Consider the following 18,539-nt stretch of genomic DNA (forward strand, 5'->3'; position numbering starts at 1 on the left):
CTGAGCTCCCAGACTGGGCCAGGGGTCCCCTGGTGGCCCCTGGGCCTCCCCAAAAACCCAACAGATTGCAGATGCACACTGCATAGGCATGGACGTGTGCATCTCCCTCATGGGAACACGAGTTCCTCCTTAGGGAATGACCCCCACTTACCCATGGAATCCCAGTGCCCAGCAACTGTAGTAGAAGGAGACTCAAATAACTAGACGACCAGAATGAGGAGGAACAGGCAGATGAGGTTGGAGAGAAGGGATGGTTAACTTCAAGCTTAGGCTAGAATGGCCACTCCTTCACTCAGCGGCCAGAACCAGGAGGGCAGAAATCTTGGGCTCTGGGATCAGCTTGGCAGTGGCCAGGCCTCCAGAAGGTGGTGGTTAAAGGAAAAAGATGTGAGGCTTGTTGGTTGTGCTTGACAAGGATGCCAGAGGATCTCCTTACCTCTCCCTGGTTTAGAAGCTCTTTTTCAGAGTTCCTCACAGCTGCTGGGGGAATGGAGCTCCCCTCTGGTGATGATTGGAATGGTCACCAAGTGAGTGTGGTATAGCCCATCCCCCTCCTGCACCCAGCACAGTGGGTCCTGGAATTGAATGGAGGCACCTCTGGTCAAAGCCTCGGGCTGCTCTGCCAGGGAAGGGGGACCCAGCCCAGGCAGGTCAGCCCTGGTTTTAGGGAATCAGGAGACTCCAGGGACCTGGCTTTCACCCAGCTCAGGCCACTCTAGTGGGACGTCCCCTCTGTGAGCCTGTCTAGGAAAGAAGGCAGCCAAGATGTCCAGGACAGGCAGGAGGATGGAGCGCAGGAGCCCCCAGGGAAGTGCCGGCTGGGCTGTCGGTTGGTTGGTGCTGGCCAACCCAACACTTCTGAACGCCTCCGGACAGTGGAGATTCGCTGCTTTGAAGACTGTTTGGAGGCTCAACAGAGATAGTAATTGGAGAAACATTCTGTAAATTGAAAAAGATGATTAGTCCTGATGTTATTAGCTCAGCAGAGCCAGCAAAAGGAGAGGTGCTGAGGAAGAAGGAAGTGAATTTAAGTACACAATCAAATGTGTTTTGAAATGTCTTGTGATGGACACACACCTGTGCTGAGACACCTTGTCGTAGCAAAATGGTTTTAGGCATTTTCTTGAATGGGTTTTGTTCTTTCTAGAAAGCACCTACCAAGTGCTCAGCCCTCAGGAGCCAGGGATGCTGAAAAGTACAAAAAGATACAAGGCAAGGTCCTCCCAAGGGTAAGTGGGGAAGAGAAGCCAATGCTGTGGTCCTTCCAAGGCTCCTGTCGAGCTTCCTCCACCTCCTCTCCAGGGTGCCTGGGCAATGAGTTCCTTCCCATGCCACCCACCACGAAGCCTTCTGAAGTGTCCAGCACTGGGACACAGGTGCCTCTTGCATCCTCCATTGGCCTTGGGCCAGCACGTCTCTCTGAGCACTTGCCGGCTACATCCTTATGCTCACCATTCCCTCTGCCTAGAACACCTTCTCCCAGACAAGCCTCACTTGCTCCATCTGAACATGGCCAGAGCCCTCCCTAACAAACGTCTACAGGATGGCACCTGTCCCTTTCATCCTGTTCCGCTTCCCTCCATAGCAACCATCACCAACTAACGTGTTATATGTTTGTCTATTTTTCTTACCTTATTCCCTCATTAGAATTTAAGCTCTGCAGGAGTTTTATACCCACTTCTAGAACAGGTACTCAATAATAAAAAAAATGTTCAACATTGAATAAAATAATTTACTTAACAAAGATTTTCTGAGCGTCTGGTATGGGCTCTGCCTCCTGGTAGGTGCCGAGAATGCCGGGCAAACGAGACAGTCACAGTCTCCTTCTGTTCGGAGCTCACAGCCCAGCGAGCAAGATAAGGGTTAATTCATTTTTTTTTTTTTTTTTTTTTTTTTTTTTTTTTTTTTTTTTTTTTTATTTTAAAGATTTTATTTATTTATTCATGGAAGACACAGAGAGAGAGGCAGAGACACAGGCAGAGGGAGAAGCAGGCTCCATGCAGGGAACCTGATGTGGGCCTTGATCCCGGGTCTCCAGGATCACATCCCGGGCTGAAGGCGGCGCTAACCCGCTGAGCCACCAGGGCTGCCCGATAAGGGTTAATTCAATAAGCACACAGATAAATATGTCATGACAAACTGTGCCAAGTAGAGGATGCTATAAGAGCGAATACCAGAGTCTGATCCCATGGAGGAGGAGTGGTGATCAAGGAGGGCTTCTCTGTGTCGGTGACATCTGAGTTCTGAAGGATATGGGAGAGTTAACTACACAAAGGAAGGATGCTCCAGGTGGGGCAGGGAAGTCTGCGGCAGGGAGGAGCCCATCACGTCAGGTGCAGTTAGTGAGAGCTAGTCCTTGTGACCGGAGCAGAATGCCCAGCTGTCCTGCAGGTGCCCTTACCACAGTGTCAGAGAAACCCCAGAGCAGGAAACAAGAGCTCCTTCACGCAGGCGCAGGCCGGGAGGCGCCGTCAGGTAACACTTCAAGAAGCCGGTCACTGCAACAAGTGACTGGAGTCACAAGTGGGCTGATGACTTTCACACTTGTCCTAATAGATGGTATAGCAGAAAAGGAAAGAAAAAAAGAAAATATCAAGCGTTGGAGGATGTGGAGAAAGGGGAACCCTCGTGCACTGTGGGTGGGAGCATATACTGGCGAGGCCACTGTGGGAAACAGTAGGGACATTCCTCAGAATATTAAACATAGAGTTGCGATCCAGCAATTCCACCCCTAGGAAGACACCCAAAATAATTGGAAGCAGGGACCCAAGCAGATATCTATACACCAACGATCATAGTGGCATTATTCGTTGTAGCCAAAACGTGGGCTCAACCCGAGTGTCCATCGACAGAGGAATGGACAAACAGAATGTGATGTATCCATAGCATGGAATGTTTCCCTGGAAAAGGAAGGAGAAAAAAAAAAAAAGAAAAAGGAAGGAAATTCTGACACAGGCAACAACGTCGATGAGCCTTGAAGATGTGATGCCAAGTGAAATAAGCAGACACAGAAGGACAAATACCATGTGCGCCTACTCATACGACTACCTAGAGCAGTTAAATTCACAGAGACAGAAACTGGAATGGGCTGGGTCGGGCAGGGGGAACTTGAGTTGTTGGTTTAATGGGTACAGAGTTTTTGGTTTGGGAAAATGAAGCTCTGGAGATAGATGGTGCTGACGGCTACCCGACACTGAATATACTGAGCACCACTCACCTGTACAATTAAAACTGGTTAAAATGGTAAGGTTTTATGTTATGTATATTTTACCACAATAAAAAAACAGAAAGGAAAAAGACTGCAGTAAGAGTGATGGGGGAGGGTACAGAAGGGGTCCAATACAGGATGTCGTGGGACTTTGAAAGGGGCACCTAAAAAGGGGAGCATTTGAACTTGTCCAGTCGGGGGAGAGGTGGGACAGAGCAGGATGTGGTGGGAAGCATCCAGAAAGCAATTGGGACCAGGCCAGGTCTAAACTGAAGTTTGAATGGGACCTGGGGGGCACATGTGGTATGTGATTCAGACAACAATGAGTGGCATTCATGAATTTATCCCACTGGACCATTCAGGGCCTTAGGTGTCCTGCTAGGAAGTTTGGCCTTTATCCTTGCAGGCAGGGGTTTCCACCAGGGATGACCTCCTTATGCTTTAGGAAGAGCACTGGGAGCATGGGAGAAGGGAAGAAGAGGGGAGCCCGGAGGGCATGGAGTGCTCAATAGTAGGTGTGGTGAGCGGTGCTGAGGCAGGTGAGATGGGGGGAAGCCGGTGGAAGAGGATTCCCCAGGCTCAGTTGCTAATAGCCCATGAAGGTGTGAAAGCTGACTCCCAGGCTGGAGGGGGGGCGGTGAGAGGGCTGCCAGGCCAGGGGGCCCAGGAAGGGAAGCAGGTCTGTGGATGGCAAGCATGAGGAGGTCTGTCGTGGACGTGTTGAGTTGGAAAAGCCCATTGGATGTCCAGATGGAGATATCCAGGGACAGGTAGACGGTAAGTCTGGAACTCTGGAACAAAGTCCACCCTGAAGACAGAGCCTGGGGAGTCATCAACATGTGGAATTCAGCTTCAGGCAGAGCAAGGCAGCTAATGTGACCCAAGCATAGCCTGTGGGAAAGAAGAAAACATGCGGGCAGGATGCAAATGGTGGGAACCCCCCCACAGCCCCCCACCTCAGAGCATCAGAGGTCCAGATGCTCCTGAAACCCACTTCCCACTCTCTCCCAATTTCCTTCCTCCCCCTCTGACTGCTCTTCCTGTTATCCTATAAAGGATTCTTATTTTCCAGCCTCCTCTTAAAATTATATTAGGCAAGCTATTGCTGATACAATGTTACATAACAAACAGCCCCAAAAATCTCAGTGGCTTATTATAAAGGCCATTTATTTCTCACTCACAGGTCTGCAGTCAGTCTGGCGGCGCTGCTTCAGAGTGCAGCTTGAGGCTGCTCTTGGGTCCCCCTTGCTGGGGCCCAGGCCGAAGGGCAGAGGCTGCCTGGTGTGCTTTTTCAGAGTGGGTGAGAGGAGCACCAGATGCCAAGCCAAGCCAATCCATGCAAGCACCCGCCGCTCCCAAGTCACATGGCCAACCCAGCATCAGCGGGGCAGGGAGAGGTATGCCTCCCACAGAAAGGGAGGTGGAGATTTGCTACACAAGCTACCATGAATGAGCTTCTCTCAGGCTCTGTCCTTGACCTTCACTTTTTCTTTGGGCAAGTTCAGCCATGCCCATGGCATTGACCACACCTGAGCCTCCATGATGACTCCTGAAGACATCCTCCTGGCCCAGATGTTTCTCTCCTTACCACCACTGCTCACCCCACCCCCCACCATCTGTTTAGTTAAAAGGTATTCCCACCTGGATGTCCCCTGGGTGATTCAAAATCCCTGTGTCCACAACTGGACTCATTATTTCTCCCTATCCAGTTCCTTCTTGGTTCCCATGTCTGTGCAAGGCACCAACACCAAGCCAACAACCTGGGCCAGAAACCCAAGACTGGGCCTCTACTCCTTTTCTTCTTTACCCTCTACCCCTCTGCCAGAGCCTGGGTTGGTCAGCTAGATCTAGTAAGCATCCTACATTTTTCTTTTCTTTTTTCTTTTATTTCTTTTCTTTTCAAGATTTTATCTTTAAATAATCTCTATACCCAACATGGGGCTCGAACTTATAACCCCAAGATCAAGAGTCATGTGCTCCACAGACTGAGCTAGCCAGGTGACCGATAGGCATCTCATTTTCTGTCCATTCACCAGCCCCTCTCATCACTGTGGTCCAGCCCTGGATATTGCACAACCCGCAACTGATCTCTCTGCCTTCAGACTCTCCCTCAACCCTCCACCCTCTTCTTGCCAATGAGATAGATGTGTTTAAGGCACAGACGTGACATGTTTTTGCTCAAAACTCATCAGTGGCTCTCATTCTCATACAAGATGAAGCCCAAAGTCCTCAGCAAAAAAGTTCAAAGTCCTTCATAATCTGGCTCCTGCCTCCCTTTGCAGCTTGTTGTTCCCCAGTGTCCTGAGCACTGGGGATGGATGTGCTTCTTGGGAGTTTGCACTGATGGGGGAAGCAGACAACTCTACCAGTACTTATGATACTACATGACAAGTGTCACAATGGAGGATACAGGCCCCTGTGGGCATAGCGCAGGGGTGTTATGCTGGCCCAGTGGCCAGAGAAGGTGGCCTTCCTTGGACAACAATAGGAATGGGTGAGCTCTTGAGGAGAAGCTGGAGACGGAGCTCTGAGGAGCACTAGCAGTCCTGATGGAGGAGGAGCTGATGAGAGTGATGGAGGAGGCCTGTGCAGAGGGGTCAATGAGAAGGAAATCTGGGGAGAAGTTATGTAGGGAAGACAATGTTTCAAGGAAAATGTAGACTCACAGATAGTGGTCAAGCCACAGAGAGCTCTGCAGAAGCTGGCTGGCTGGTGAGGGCAGTTTGGGGGCACAATCTGAGCAGATACCCTATGACAGCAGTGGCCGTGTGGGAGGGAGGCCAACAGATAGCAAGTGCAGACGACTCTCTAGATCTTGGGCTGTGGAGAGGCCAAGAGACAGGCCAGTGCCCCAGGGGTAAGGAGCTTTGCTGTGTTTTGGTTGAAGACAAGAGGGACTAGATCCTGCATGAATGCTGACTGGAAGGAGCGAGTAGAGAGGTAGAGACCAAAGATACGGGATGGAGCCAGAGGACAGGTTATAGTGAAATCCCTAATAAGGTGGGAGGGAAGGGGCTCAACACAGTTGGAGTGATGCCTTCACTCCCCTTTGGGAACACAGACATGAGGAGACTTAGTCTGTGCCTTCAAGACACTCCTGGTCAGGACACCTGAGTAACTCACTTGGTTAAGCATCTGACTCGATTTTGGCTCAAGTCATGATTTCAGAATCATGAGATCGAGCCCCCAGTCAGGCTCCATGCTACATGTGGAGCCTCCTTCTTAAGATTCTCTCCCTCTCCCTCTTCCTCTCCCTCTGCCCCTCCCCTGATCATATTTTCTCTCTCTCTCTCTCAAAAAAACAAAAACAAAACAAAGATGCTCATGGCCTAGGGGAGAGGGCTGCGGCTTTGCAGAGGAAGTAAGCTTGGAGCTGGGGCTTTGAAGCTTGAGCACGAATTTGCTAGGCAGAGCAGTAGTAGTGAGGGGATCCCAGGCAAGGGAACAGCATAAGGCCTGGGTATTGAGGGTGGGGAGGATGGCATGGTGACAGGAGAGGGGAACCAGGATGTTCACCACACCCTTCCACATTGACTTCATGGCGCCCACCTTTGGTACCCCTGGACCCCGAGGGAAGGCAAGGACTGTGTCCTGTTTACCTCTGTGTGGCCCGGTACGTGGCTCCTATGTGTGCTGAGTAACGAAGGGTCCACTTCAGACAGAGTAAATCTCTCCTGAGGACGAGTGTTGTGGAGATAGCAAGACTTCCTCAGGGGGTCGTGGCCTCTCTCCCTTCCAAGCGCTGGATGCTGTCCTGGGCTGGCACTAGTGAGTGCTCAATAAATGTCGGCTACATCGCTGGAGGCCCTGTGTTCCAGACCTTTCTAGCCACCCTCTGAGGCCGCCGGGGAGGAGGTATGGGAGCAGTCCTCTTCCCCAGCTATCTGGGGCACCCAGAGCAGAGCTACAGGCTCATTCTCCGATTCGGAGACCTGTTTCCACGGAAACAGACAGCGGCAACCATCAAAGTCCCAGCTTTCAAACAAGAGTCTCTTCCAAAACTTACTCTCACGTGATTCACAGACCTCACCATCGTGGGGGCTGCAGGGGCCTTCCAGAGGGTCCCACCTGCCCTGTGACGTGAGGGCAGAGCTGGTGCCAGAACACCAGACCCGGCTCCTATTTCAGTGCTTCATCCTTCATCCGGTGCTGCCCGGGAGACCCCGCAGCCATCCTGACCCATTAGCAGGGCCTCAGTTTGCTCATCCATCCATCTCATGAGAAGAAAGTACTGGAAATGCACACCTGTTGGGCACCTCAGATTCCTGCCAGCTCAGTGCAGGGGCACCCAGAAAGCCAGGCACAGGGGTGGGCGTAGCATCCTCCTCTTCCAAGGCTGATGTCACTGGAGCCCAAGATCCGCTCCCTGGTCACTGAGGGCTGGGGTCCTGCCCCAGAGGATGCTGAGAGGAAGGAATGAGAGGACACAGGTCACCCCCCGGCACTTATCTGGCACAGGGCAGGTTCGCAGGAAAGGGACTCTATGCAGTGTCCCCTGGGCTCTGCCTCTCTCTGCTCTGGAATGCTGTCTGCCTGCTTGTGCTCCTGGTCTCCGCCTCTCCTCTGCTCTATCTTGCAGCCTGTTGCTCTGTCTCTGCTTCCCTGTCTCTACCTCTTCTGGCCTCCATGTATTGGCCCATCTCTGTCTCTGGATCTCTCTGTACAGTTCCCTCCCAGTCCCCTTCTTTTTTTTTTTTTTTTTTAAGATTTTATTTATTCATGAAAGACACAGAGAGAGGGGCAAGACACAAGCACAGGGAGAAGCAGGCTCCATGCAGGGAGCCCGATGTGGTACTCGATCCCGGGACCCCAGGATCACGCCCTGAGCCAAAGGCAGATGCTCAACCACTGAGCCACCCAGGCGTCCCCTTCTCAGTCCCCTTCTGTGGGCTCCTCTGGGTTTTACCTGTCTCTCTGGATTTCTCTGGTCTCCCACCTGAAAGACACATGAGGACAGAGATTTTATCTATTTTGTCCATCATCGAATCCCCAGTGCCTGGGACAGAGCCTGGCACATAGTAGGTGCTCAGCAAGCACTTGCCAAATGAATGATCTGTTTACGTGTCCCTTCCTGCATGTCTGCCTCCCCGACTTTCGTCCTTATCTGCCTACTATTGTGTGTTTTTGGACCTCTGCTTCTCTCTCTCCCTTCCTTCCTTTGTCTTTCTCTTTTGCTCTGTCTCTCTCATTCTCTCTCCCTGTTCTGTCAGTGGCTGCCAGCCTCTCTTTTACACATGGGGGCATGAGCTCGCGCACGCACACACGCACACACACACACATATGCGCGCGTGCACAAACACACCCTCTGCAGCATTCTTGCCTGTAAATGTTCCCTAGATTGCTGTGGGTTTAGGAAACCTAACTTCAATACTGCAGCTCCAACCCTCAGAGAGCCGCCTACATGCATTCCTCCCTCCCCCCCGTATTACCATTATAGACAGGACCAGGTACTGGGGCAGCCCACAGCAAAACTGGGGGGTCAGTAATTTGTTTCCAGGGCCTTCAGCTGGCTCCTGAGTCACTGTTTCCCTCTGCCTGGTGCCCCTCTTGACAGCAAGAACCCCAGGGCCAAAAGACCACTCCCTCCAAAAACTTGCTGTAGGAAAGGTACTGAGACCAACCGCTCACTGCCCTTAATCAATCGTACTTTTTCTTTCTTTCTTTCTTTCTTTCTTTCTTTCTTTCTTTCTTTCTTTCTTTCTTTTTTTAAGATTTTATTTATTAAAAAAAAAAGATTTTATGTATTTATTCATGAGAGACACAGAGAGAGAGAGAAAGAGAGGCAGAAACATAGGCAGAGGGAGAAGCAGGCTCCATGCAGGGAGCCTGATGTGGAACTCGATCCCGGGTCTCCAGGATCATGCCCTGGGCTGAAGGCAGGCGCTAAACCGCTGAGCCACCCAGGGATCCCCACCATCATACTTTTTCAAGGACATAAGAATTTCTTCTCTGGAATGCTTGGGGGAGAGGAAGGTTTTGCCTCCAGGAAAAGGAATGTTAGGCCCCTAGAAGCATGAGGAGGTAGTATGTGGAGGTTCAGAGAAAGAGGTATATAACCCCCAGATACCAACCTTGTAGACAGCCCTCTAATCGATAGACAGTGTGATGTGGGCAGTGGGCAGCACTCTATGGAGAACAGCAGAAAATCTGGTTCAATCTCACCTCTACTCCTCATTTGCTGTGTGGCCTTGGGTAAACTATTTGACCTCTCTGAGCTGCCGCTTCCTCATTTGGAAAATGGGGGTCATGCTCTCATTCTTTTGGAGTGAGATTTGGAGCAGGGTGTATAAAGCACGTCATGCTTCACACGTAGTACATGCTCAGTGAATGATCATTTCAATTTCTCTCTCAGGGTGTGGATATGCCAGGAAAGATGGAGCAAGGCTGTACTATGTATCTGTACTGCACTAGGGCCCTGTGCTGGGGCTGCAGACCAGTCTTGTGCAGTGATTGCTAGCTCTAACTTTGGAACAGAGAGGCCACTTACTGCTCTGTCATTGACCTTCTGTGAGCCTTGGTTTCCTCTTCTGCAAAATGAAGGTCGTCACACCAACTCTTTAGGGGTTTTTGGAAGGTTAAATGAGATAATAGCTATAAAGTACTTGGCCAAGTACATGGCCTGGTGTGTGGTCAGGAAACACTAGCTTTCTAAATGTTAGCCCACTGGCTATCACAATGATCCCAAAAGCACGTGTTCTTTCATCCATCTTCCAGGGGAGGAAGTGAGGCTTGGGAGGGAGGGGCAGTTTACCAGGTCAGCCAGCTAGCAGGAGTCAGGGTTGGGACTGGACTCCAGTCTCTTTCTTGACATTGTCACTATTTTAGCCTCTCTCTCCCTTCCAGAGCTTCCCCCCAAACCCAGAAGCTAAGTCCTAGCTCATAGGTCTTCCCTGAACACGCTCATTTGCTCACTTTCACTAGGCAACGATGTGCTTTGCATGAGGAAGCAATACGTGGGAGCAAAATTCTTGCCTTGGGAGGCTCATTCAGGACAGCCAAGCTCTTGAATTTAACACGGAACCACAAATGGGAGAGGAGCTGGTGGGGGTGGGGAGCAAGAGCCATGAACAATGGGACATGTGAAATCCTTCAGCAAAAGGGTATCTGCTGCTGCGAATTCCAGGGAAGTGCTATTCATGAGTGTGGTTCATCTTATACACTGGCACGGAAACAAGAATAGGAGGTGTGGCACCACATTGGCACTCTGAGGCCTCCCATGGAGGGAGGGAAGAGAGGGAGGCGTTCGCTCACAGAATTACCCTGGAGACAGTGAGGGGTTCTGAAGCAGGAACCCCAGCTGGCCACACCTTGAGTCTGCTCACTCCATGGCTAAGTCCCCCCAAATGCCTTGAGGTAGGATCGTAACCCATTGGGTAACCTGGACTGGGAGGAGCTAGCTCAGTCACAGCATCTGGACCACATATGCCCCATTCTGTCCCCTAAATGGCTCAATTCCAATAAAGGGATGAGACTACTAACTAAGCCATCTGGGGGTGAATGGAGGGATCCTTCTGCAAAGAGGGCAGGAATAGAGTTTATCAGCAGTGTCTTTAGCTGATCGGAATGCCTGATAACACGAAACCCTCCCCTCCAGTTTTTGTATTTTTCCAACTTGTCAGAGCCATGAGTCACCCTCTAAGTGAAGGGATTCCCATGCCTAGGTACTGGCTGGCTGGCAGATGCCAAAACAAATCAGACCCAGTAGCGAAGTACTTGGCTAGGTTTAGCAAGGTGCTGGGGCGGTATTTTAGGTGAGGTACTGTCACTTCTTGGAAAATGAACTGTCTTCAGAGCAGCAACTTTCTCTCCTAGGCATTTATGTATCCTCTGCCACTTTGCAAACATGATTCCAGTTCAAAGAGCTTGCAACAAAGAGATTCTGTTCCAGATTATTTAAAGAGAGAGAGAAGGGGAAAAAAGCAAGAGCAAGGAAATAAGAAGAGAATGGAAATGAGTAGTGCCTCTGCTTGTGACAGAGCTCCAGATGAAGTTATAAGCTCCTTACCGGCCAAGGCAAAAAAGGAAACATGATCACTTCTAGAAGTCCTGACGTAAAGAGGATAAAAACTAACATTCATTGAGTACAATCTGGGATTTTTAACATATAGTCTTTAATTTCCTTCCTTCCCAGTACCCATACCAATAAGCCATTGTTATTCCCATTTTCTGGGAAGAAACGTGAATCTCAGATGTTGCAGTGGATTCTGTGCTAGTACTTCACTGAGATACCCTTTCCTGGACCAACACACTCATCCCACAGATCCTGGGAATTTGGGCTGCTAACAGTTTGCAGTAGTGTTCCTCCCTGGGATTTGCCTTTGGCTGCAGGGACCTACATTAAAAGTCATGCCCCCCTCAAGAGATTTCTTTTCCTGCTCTGAAGGTTGGGAGGTCCCAAAGAGATCATGTTTCCATCAAAAGACACAGTACGAGTTCCAGTGAACTTTAAACCATGGCTGCTGCCTGATTACTTTTGAACTCTTTGAGCTAAGACACCATCAGCAAGGAAAAGAATCCCCATACTAGCAGAGTAATTGACCCTGGTCAAAAGGAGGACTTACAGCCATGTAGTTAAGCAACAGGAGCAGAGGAGAAGATGTGTCATGCTCAGGTGATCCACCGGGGTGTCCTTCACGCCATTTGCCTAGTTTTAATGGCACATGGACATGTTAAGCAGACCACGGTAATGCAGGGCTCAAGCCCTTCCTGGCTGAGGGTCTGGGTCTCCACCAGAAAAGCTGCCTAGGTGAGAAGAGATACTGGCAAAATGCGAGGGCACTCTAGAAAGGTGGTGGAAGGGCAATCACCAGTATCAGTTATGGCCTTGAGACTTCTACAGCTGGTGCTGTGGTTCATCCCTCTAACACTTCTCTTTCAAGCTTCCCAGGAAACAAAGCCAACCAGAATTCTGGAGAAGTGATTCCCACATGGGTCAGACTTCATGGCAGCAAATGAATCAGGACAGAGCAAGGGGTGGCTATAGTGGATGCTCTGGTCCTCCACCCAGATTTCCTCCTCAAGGCTAACCCATCTGTCCTAAGCTGCTTGAGATATTGTTACAGGGATCCTCACTCAATTTTAGTTACACCCCCTCCCAAAGGTGGCTAATGTGGAGCTGCAGTGCCTGCTACGTTGCCTCAATTTGGGACATCTCTGAAGGGCCATCCCAGCTCCACGGCTCTCTGTAGGATCGACTGAGGCTTCAATGACAGCAAGATTACTGGTCGGCTTCTGCCTCCAACCAGTCCTGCCTTCCTACTTTCTTTACAGGCACATCCTTCAAGAGCACTTCACAATAAACCTTTGGCCACAAGTCTCAAAGTTGGAGTTTCTTTCAGGGAACCCTATCTTTTTTTTTTTTTTTTTTTTTAAATAGTTTCCATGAAAAAAATAAATAAATAAATAAATAGTTTCCATGTCCAGCATGGAGCCCAGTGCAGGGATTGAACTCATGACCCTGAGATCAAGACCTGAGCTGAGATCAAGAGTCAGACACTTAACTGACTGAACCCCCCCCAGGTGCCCCCCGAGGAACCCAATCTTAAGTAGACATGTGGACAAATTTACTCAAGGAAACAGCCCTGATAAACACCTTCCCCCCTGTGTCATGGAGGCAGATTCTCAAAGGAGGCAAAAGTGTTCTTGCATTGACTTACACAATTTTAATTAAGTATTTAATTAAGAATCAAAAGGTTTAAAATCTGTATGCTATTTGCAAGAGAAATTCCCTGTTTTCCAGGTGCTATGGTTGCATAACCAACTACCCCAAACTTAGTGGCATAAGCAACAGTTCATTTGCTCAAAATGCTCAGGGATTCTGGGGACCTCAGACATGGCACAGTAGTGGTGGCTGTTCTTTGCTTTGGGGTATCTGGGCACTTGGCTAGCAAGACTCCAACAGCTAGAGGCTGAAATCTTCTGGAGGTTTCTTCTCTCACAAATCTGATGCCTAGGCTAGGATGACTCAAAAGTTGGGTTCAATAGGATTGTAACTTGTGCATTTCACTGCATGGCATCTAGGTTTCAAAAGAGAGAACACTGAGAAAGAACATTTCCCAAATCCCATATAAGGTACATGTAACTTTATCAGCTTGCCTTAAAAGGTAAGAATTGTCACTTGTACTGTGTCCTAGTGGTCAAAGCTGTAAGAGTTCACCCAGATTTCAGGGAAGGGGATGTAGACCACACCTCTTGATGAGAGGAGTATCAAAGAATTTGCAACCATTTGTTTTTTTAAACCACACATCACTTGTGAGGATTTATCATAGGGGACAAATACACTTGTCAAGGATCTATGTAAAAGGAAGTTTACCACAACATTGTTTATAATGTTAAAAAACTGCAAACAATCTAAAAGACCAGTGACCCATAGGGATTGGTTAAATAATTTGTGGTATAGTGTGTCAATACTATGAAATATTATGTAGCTATTTTTAGAAATGTTACAATATGATGGAAAGATTTTTATAATATATAGTGAAATGGAATATGTTGGTTGTAGACAATGTATATGGGATGATACATTATGATTTAAAGAATAGGTTTTTTTGGTGGGGGAGCACCTGGGTGGCTCAGCAGTTGAGTGTCTGCCTTTGGCTCAGGTGGTCCAGCTTCCTGGGATCAAGGCCCACATCAGGCTCCTGGCAGGAAGCCTACTTCTCCTTCTGCCTGTGTCTCTGCCTCTCTTTCTGTGTCTCTCATAAATAAATAAATAAAATCTTTTTTTTAATAAATAAAATCCTTTTTTTTAATAGTTTTTTTAATTAACAGGAATTTTCAGCAAGCTAATGGAGTTTCTACTGTGCCAGCTCTGGGCTAGGCTCTGGGAATATAGAATGAATAAGAACCAGCTTCTTGCTTTGAAAGATTTTATACATTTCTGGGGGCAGGGGTGCTGCCTATGGCAGAGAAGAGGAGGGATGTTTCTGTTTGGCAATTTTCCAGAGGACCTAACACTTGAGTTGAGTTTTGAAATAAGTTAGCCCGACAAATGAAAAGGAAAGGTGTTGGCAGTTTTAGATGGAGGCTGACTCCACCCCCCACCCCGCCTGGCATTCCTTCCACCAGTCATAATTCCATTTCCATTACTGGTGATTGGATTAGTAATGGCCATGTGACTAATCCTAGCCAATGTGAGCTGAGGGGAAGTCCACCAGGGGGCTTCTGAGAAAAGCTTTCAAGCATCAAATGAAGAGATGGTAGATATGGTTTCTTTTTCTTCTTGAGGCAACTGTAGTGTCTAGGAGTGAAGACTGAATGCACTGCCATGTTCTTTTAATCGAGAAAGGATTCAATCAGATTCAACTGAATCAGATCCCCATGGTAGCAGAGAAAAGAGACAAAAAGAGCTGCTTCCTCAACACTTTTTGAACTGTGGGTTGTACAGTGCTTGGGGTTCATCCCACCTCTGTGCCAAGTAAGATAAGGCCTTTCCTGTTTGTGTAAGCTAGCTTGCATTAGGGTGTTCTGTTACTTGCAGCTGAAAGCATGCCATCACAGAAGAGCATTCCAGGTACCAGGAATAGATGAAAGACAATGGCCAGTAGTGCAGTGTGGCTTCAAGAGAAGCTGTGTGGAGAAGAAGAATGCCAAGGGCTGACAAGACAGAGGCCAGTAGAGCCAGGTCATGACAAGATTATGCCATCAAAGCTTCCAGGACTTCGTCCTGAGGGCAGTGGCAAGCTGGCCAAGAGTTTTATTATTTTTTTATTTTTTTATTTTGAGTAAAGTACTCCACACGTAGGGCTTGAACTCACAATCCTGAGATCAAGAGTTGTATACCAGGTGCCCCGGCCAAGAGTTTTAAACAAAGTGATTTGTTCAAATCCACAGTAGGAAAATCACTCTAGTAGCTAAACAGTTTGCAGGAGAGAGAGACAGAGACAGAAAGAGAGCAAGAGCAAGGGTGTGAGCACAAGTGAGTGCAAGGAGATCGGCTGGAATACTAATAGGCAAGGGCAGTGAGCTGGAGAGCAGGAAAAGTCAAAGAAATGGAAAAGAGACAAAGTTGTCAGCCTGGGTGAGCAATTTGACTGTGGTGGAGAAGAGGCAGATGAGGCTCCCTCCCAGGGTTCAGGCTCGGGCATCTGGGGGAATGGTGGTGCCACACACTGAGAAAGGTAATGCAAGAAGTGTTGTGTGGGAAACAGAGCTTGGTTTAGATGTGGTCTGTACCCAAGACCCAAGATGTAGGGAAGCCTCCTGAGAGGCATCTATTGCCTTTCTTCGGATAGCCACCTTGGCTGGCTTGGCTATCCCCCAAACACTGGATAGAACCTTTCAGGGGACTGGGGATGGGGGAGGTGTCTGCCATCAATTTGGCTAAAAGGGGCAGCCCTGGTGGCACAGAGGTTTAGAGCTGCCTGCAGCCCAGGGCGTGATCCTGGAGACCTGGGATCGAGTCCCACGTCAGGCTCCCTGCATGGAGCCTGCTTCTCCCTCTGCCTGTGTCTCTGCCTCTCTCTGTGTGTCTCTCATGAATAAATAAATAAAATCTAAAAAAAAAATTGGCTAAAAGGTAGACTATGATTCAAGCCTGAACAATTGAATGGTCTCCTTAGAATCTGAACCTTGACTTATCTCACAAGATAATCATTCATCCCCAGGACGAGGTTTTGTCTTAATCTGGTCTCCCTTGAACTTAGTGCTTGAGCAAGGGTGTCTGTGCAGGAAATGTATTCGGGAAGTAATTCGAGGAAGCAGGGGAGAGAAACTGGGAAGAGAAATCTAATCCAAGGGTTATGATGTTGGATGCTCCAGCCCACTGGAGCCTTCTGAGGAAGGAAGTATGAGTCTCAGAACAGTCTGCAAGGGGATGGGGGAGACGAGAAGGGAGAAGCCAGTGTCTATTGGCCCCTGACCCCACTGGGTAAGGGCAGACACCCCCATGTCCCTGGGTTGCCCAAACATGCATGCCCAGTAGGCTCCCACAGGCACCTCAGGAGGCAGCATCAGGAGAAGTTGGGGCAGAAGTGAGAGGCTGCAGCACATCTCACTTTGAAATGGACAGTGTCATGCAAACTGGGTCAAAACCTGTGCAGAGAAGACCACAGGCCACATGCGAGGCTGAGAGGATGTGAGGCAGGGCACAAGAGACGCCTGATACAGGCCTCAAGAGGCTGCTGGGTCCTGTTAACTGGGTTTCCAGAAGTCTTCTTCCTATGTTCTCTCCAACGCCTAGTGGTCCAGCTTTTCCTTTGGTTCTACAAGCCATACCATAACCTTCCTATGAGTTCCTTTTGGGCCCACGTGAGCCACAGCCAATTTCTGTTGCTTATGTGCAAAAAACTGATGGATGTAAGAGCAAACAAGATCAAACAAGATCATAGAGATCAAACCTGGGATCATAGAGAGCAAACAAAAACTGTTGTGGAGAAAATAGCACATTTTCCTGTAGTATCTCTTCAAAGTTTCCTTTGTAAAATCAGAGGGCTGAGACTTGTATGCTGAGGGCGTAGCCTCCAACCAAATCTAAGGAAGCACTTGAACCCCTACGGCAAGAGCATCCAGGTTCCCTTGCCTCTGTCACCCATGCTCCTGTCTGAGAACAGCAAAGAGCCTGGTTCTCCTCAAAAGCCCTAGATAGGTGTGCCTCAGGCAGAAAGAGGGCCTTCAAGGCATAGCATCCAACAGTGGGGCTGCTTACATCGAGGTTTTGACCCTGAGTAAGGGACTTCATGAGTTTATGGGCACAGGATGGTATTACACTGCAGTTGAAGCATATGAATGTGTGTGTGTGTGTGTGTGTGTGTGTGCAGTATACCAACTTCTTCAGTAGAGATAGTGCTGGGGTCACTTACCAGGTGTCACTTTTAGGAAACCATGAAGAAAAGGCTGGGAAAGAAGACATCTTGAGGGCGGCCCGGTGGCGCAGCGGTTTAGCGCCGTCTGCAGTTCTGGGTGTGATCCTGGAGACCTGGGATCGAGTCCCACGTCGGGCTCCCTGCATGGAGCCTGCTTCTCCCTCTGCCTGTGTCTCTGCCTCTCTCTCTGTCTCTCATGAATAAATAAATAAAATCTTAAAAAAAAAAAAAGAAAGAAGAAGAAGAAGAGGGGATCCCTGGGTGGCGCAGCGGTTTGGCGCCTGCCTTTGGCCCAGGGCGCGATCCTGGAGACCCGGGATCGAATCCCACGTCGGGCTCCCGGTGCATGGAGCCTGCTTCTCCCTCTGCCTATGTTCTGCCTCTCTCTCTCTCTGTGACTATCATAAATAAATAAAAATTAAAAAAAAAAAAGAAGAAGAAGACATCTTGAAAAATAAAGACAACCTGGTGGAATAGAGACATATCAATTGGTGTGTTCATTTTTTTTTCCTTCTAGGAGCATTAACTAGGCTTAGATATTGGGTACTCGTACCCCCAAAGGAGCTCCAGGTCTATAAAGCCGACAGATACAAATATAAAGTTTAATAAGAAATCGAGGGGCACCTGGGTGGCTCAGTGGTTGAGCATCTGCCTTGGGCTCAGGACATGATCCCAGGGTCCTAGGGTCGACTCCCATATTGGGCTTCCGGGCAGGGAGCCTACTTCTCCCTCTGTGTCTCTGCCTCTCTCTTTGGGTCTTTCATGAATAAATAAATAAAATATTAAAAAAAAAAAGAAATCGAAAGAGCCAAGGTAAGAGGGATACACAATGGAGTATTTTATCATGGGAAATCCAGAAAGACTGTCTAGAAGAGGAAGTCCCTGAGTGGGTCTTGAAGGATGAGGAGGAGTGTCCGGGCAGGTGATGGGGAATAGGGAATGGCAGACCAAGAATCAGCACGGTAAGATCTCTGAAGTGTAAAGCAACATGGGTGTGTTAGGGGACTGGGTGAAAGGTAATGGTGGGAAGAAGGTTGGGGTTTTGTACTTGATCCTATAGGAAAAGAGGAGCCTTTGAGAATTTCGTTTGGGAAATAACACTATTGTATGCACACTTTTGTGTATTTCAAATAAAACGTGTGTGGTATTTTAAAACTTCAAGTAGTACAGAAAATGTGGAAAGTAAAAGCCCCCACTGTCTTCTCCTCCCGCCTAAACCTACTCAGGTAGCCTCAACAGGCAGCCAGCTTAGTTAGCAGTTTTCTGTGTACCCTTCCAAATGTTTTCTGTACACTTCTAAACACATTCATGCATATATTCTTCTCACTTCTTTTTTTTTTTTTTTTTAAGATTTTATTTATTTATTCATGAGAGACACAGAGAGGCAGAGGGAGAAGCAGGCTCCATGCAGGGAGCCCGTGGGACTCGATCCCAAGTCTCCAAGATCACACCCTGGGCTGAAGGCGGCGCTACACCGCTGAGCCCCCCCACCCCTCCTCCGGGCTGCCCTATCCTTCCCACTTCTAACA

The 18,539-nt window shown here is 48.8% G+C and overlaps 2 long non-coding RNA genes across 2 annotated transcripts; both read right to left on the bottom strand.

Annotated features, from left to right (window-relative positions):
* Positions 1-232: 232 nt before the first annotated feature.
* Positions 233-1,865, bottom strand: LOC144310633 (uncharacterized). The gene is made up of 2 exons (XR_013376285.1): positions 1,078-1,865; positions 233-939 (listed from the first exon to the last, which is right to left on the bottom strand). It is a non-coding gene; the product is annotated as an uncharacterized LOC144310633 (long non-coding RNA).
* Positions 1,866-2,098: 233 nt separating this feature from the next.
* Positions 2,099-4,573, bottom strand: LOC144310632 (uncharacterized). The gene is made up of 3 exons (XR_013376284.1): positions 4,390-4,573; positions 3,218-4,099; positions 2,099-2,549 (listed from the first exon to the last, which is right to left on the bottom strand). It is a non-coding gene; the product is annotated as an uncharacterized LOC144310632 (long non-coding RNA).
* Between the last annotated feature and the right edge of the window lie 13,966 nt (positions 4,574-18,539).

The sequence above is a fragment of the Canis aureus genome, chromosome 3 (assembly GCF_053574225.1).
Source record: "Canis aureus isolate CA01 chromosome 3, VMU_Caureus_v.1.0, whole genome shotgun sequence".
Lineage (NCBI taxonomy): Eukaryota > Metazoa > Chordata > Mammalia > Carnivora > Canidae > Canis > Canis aureus.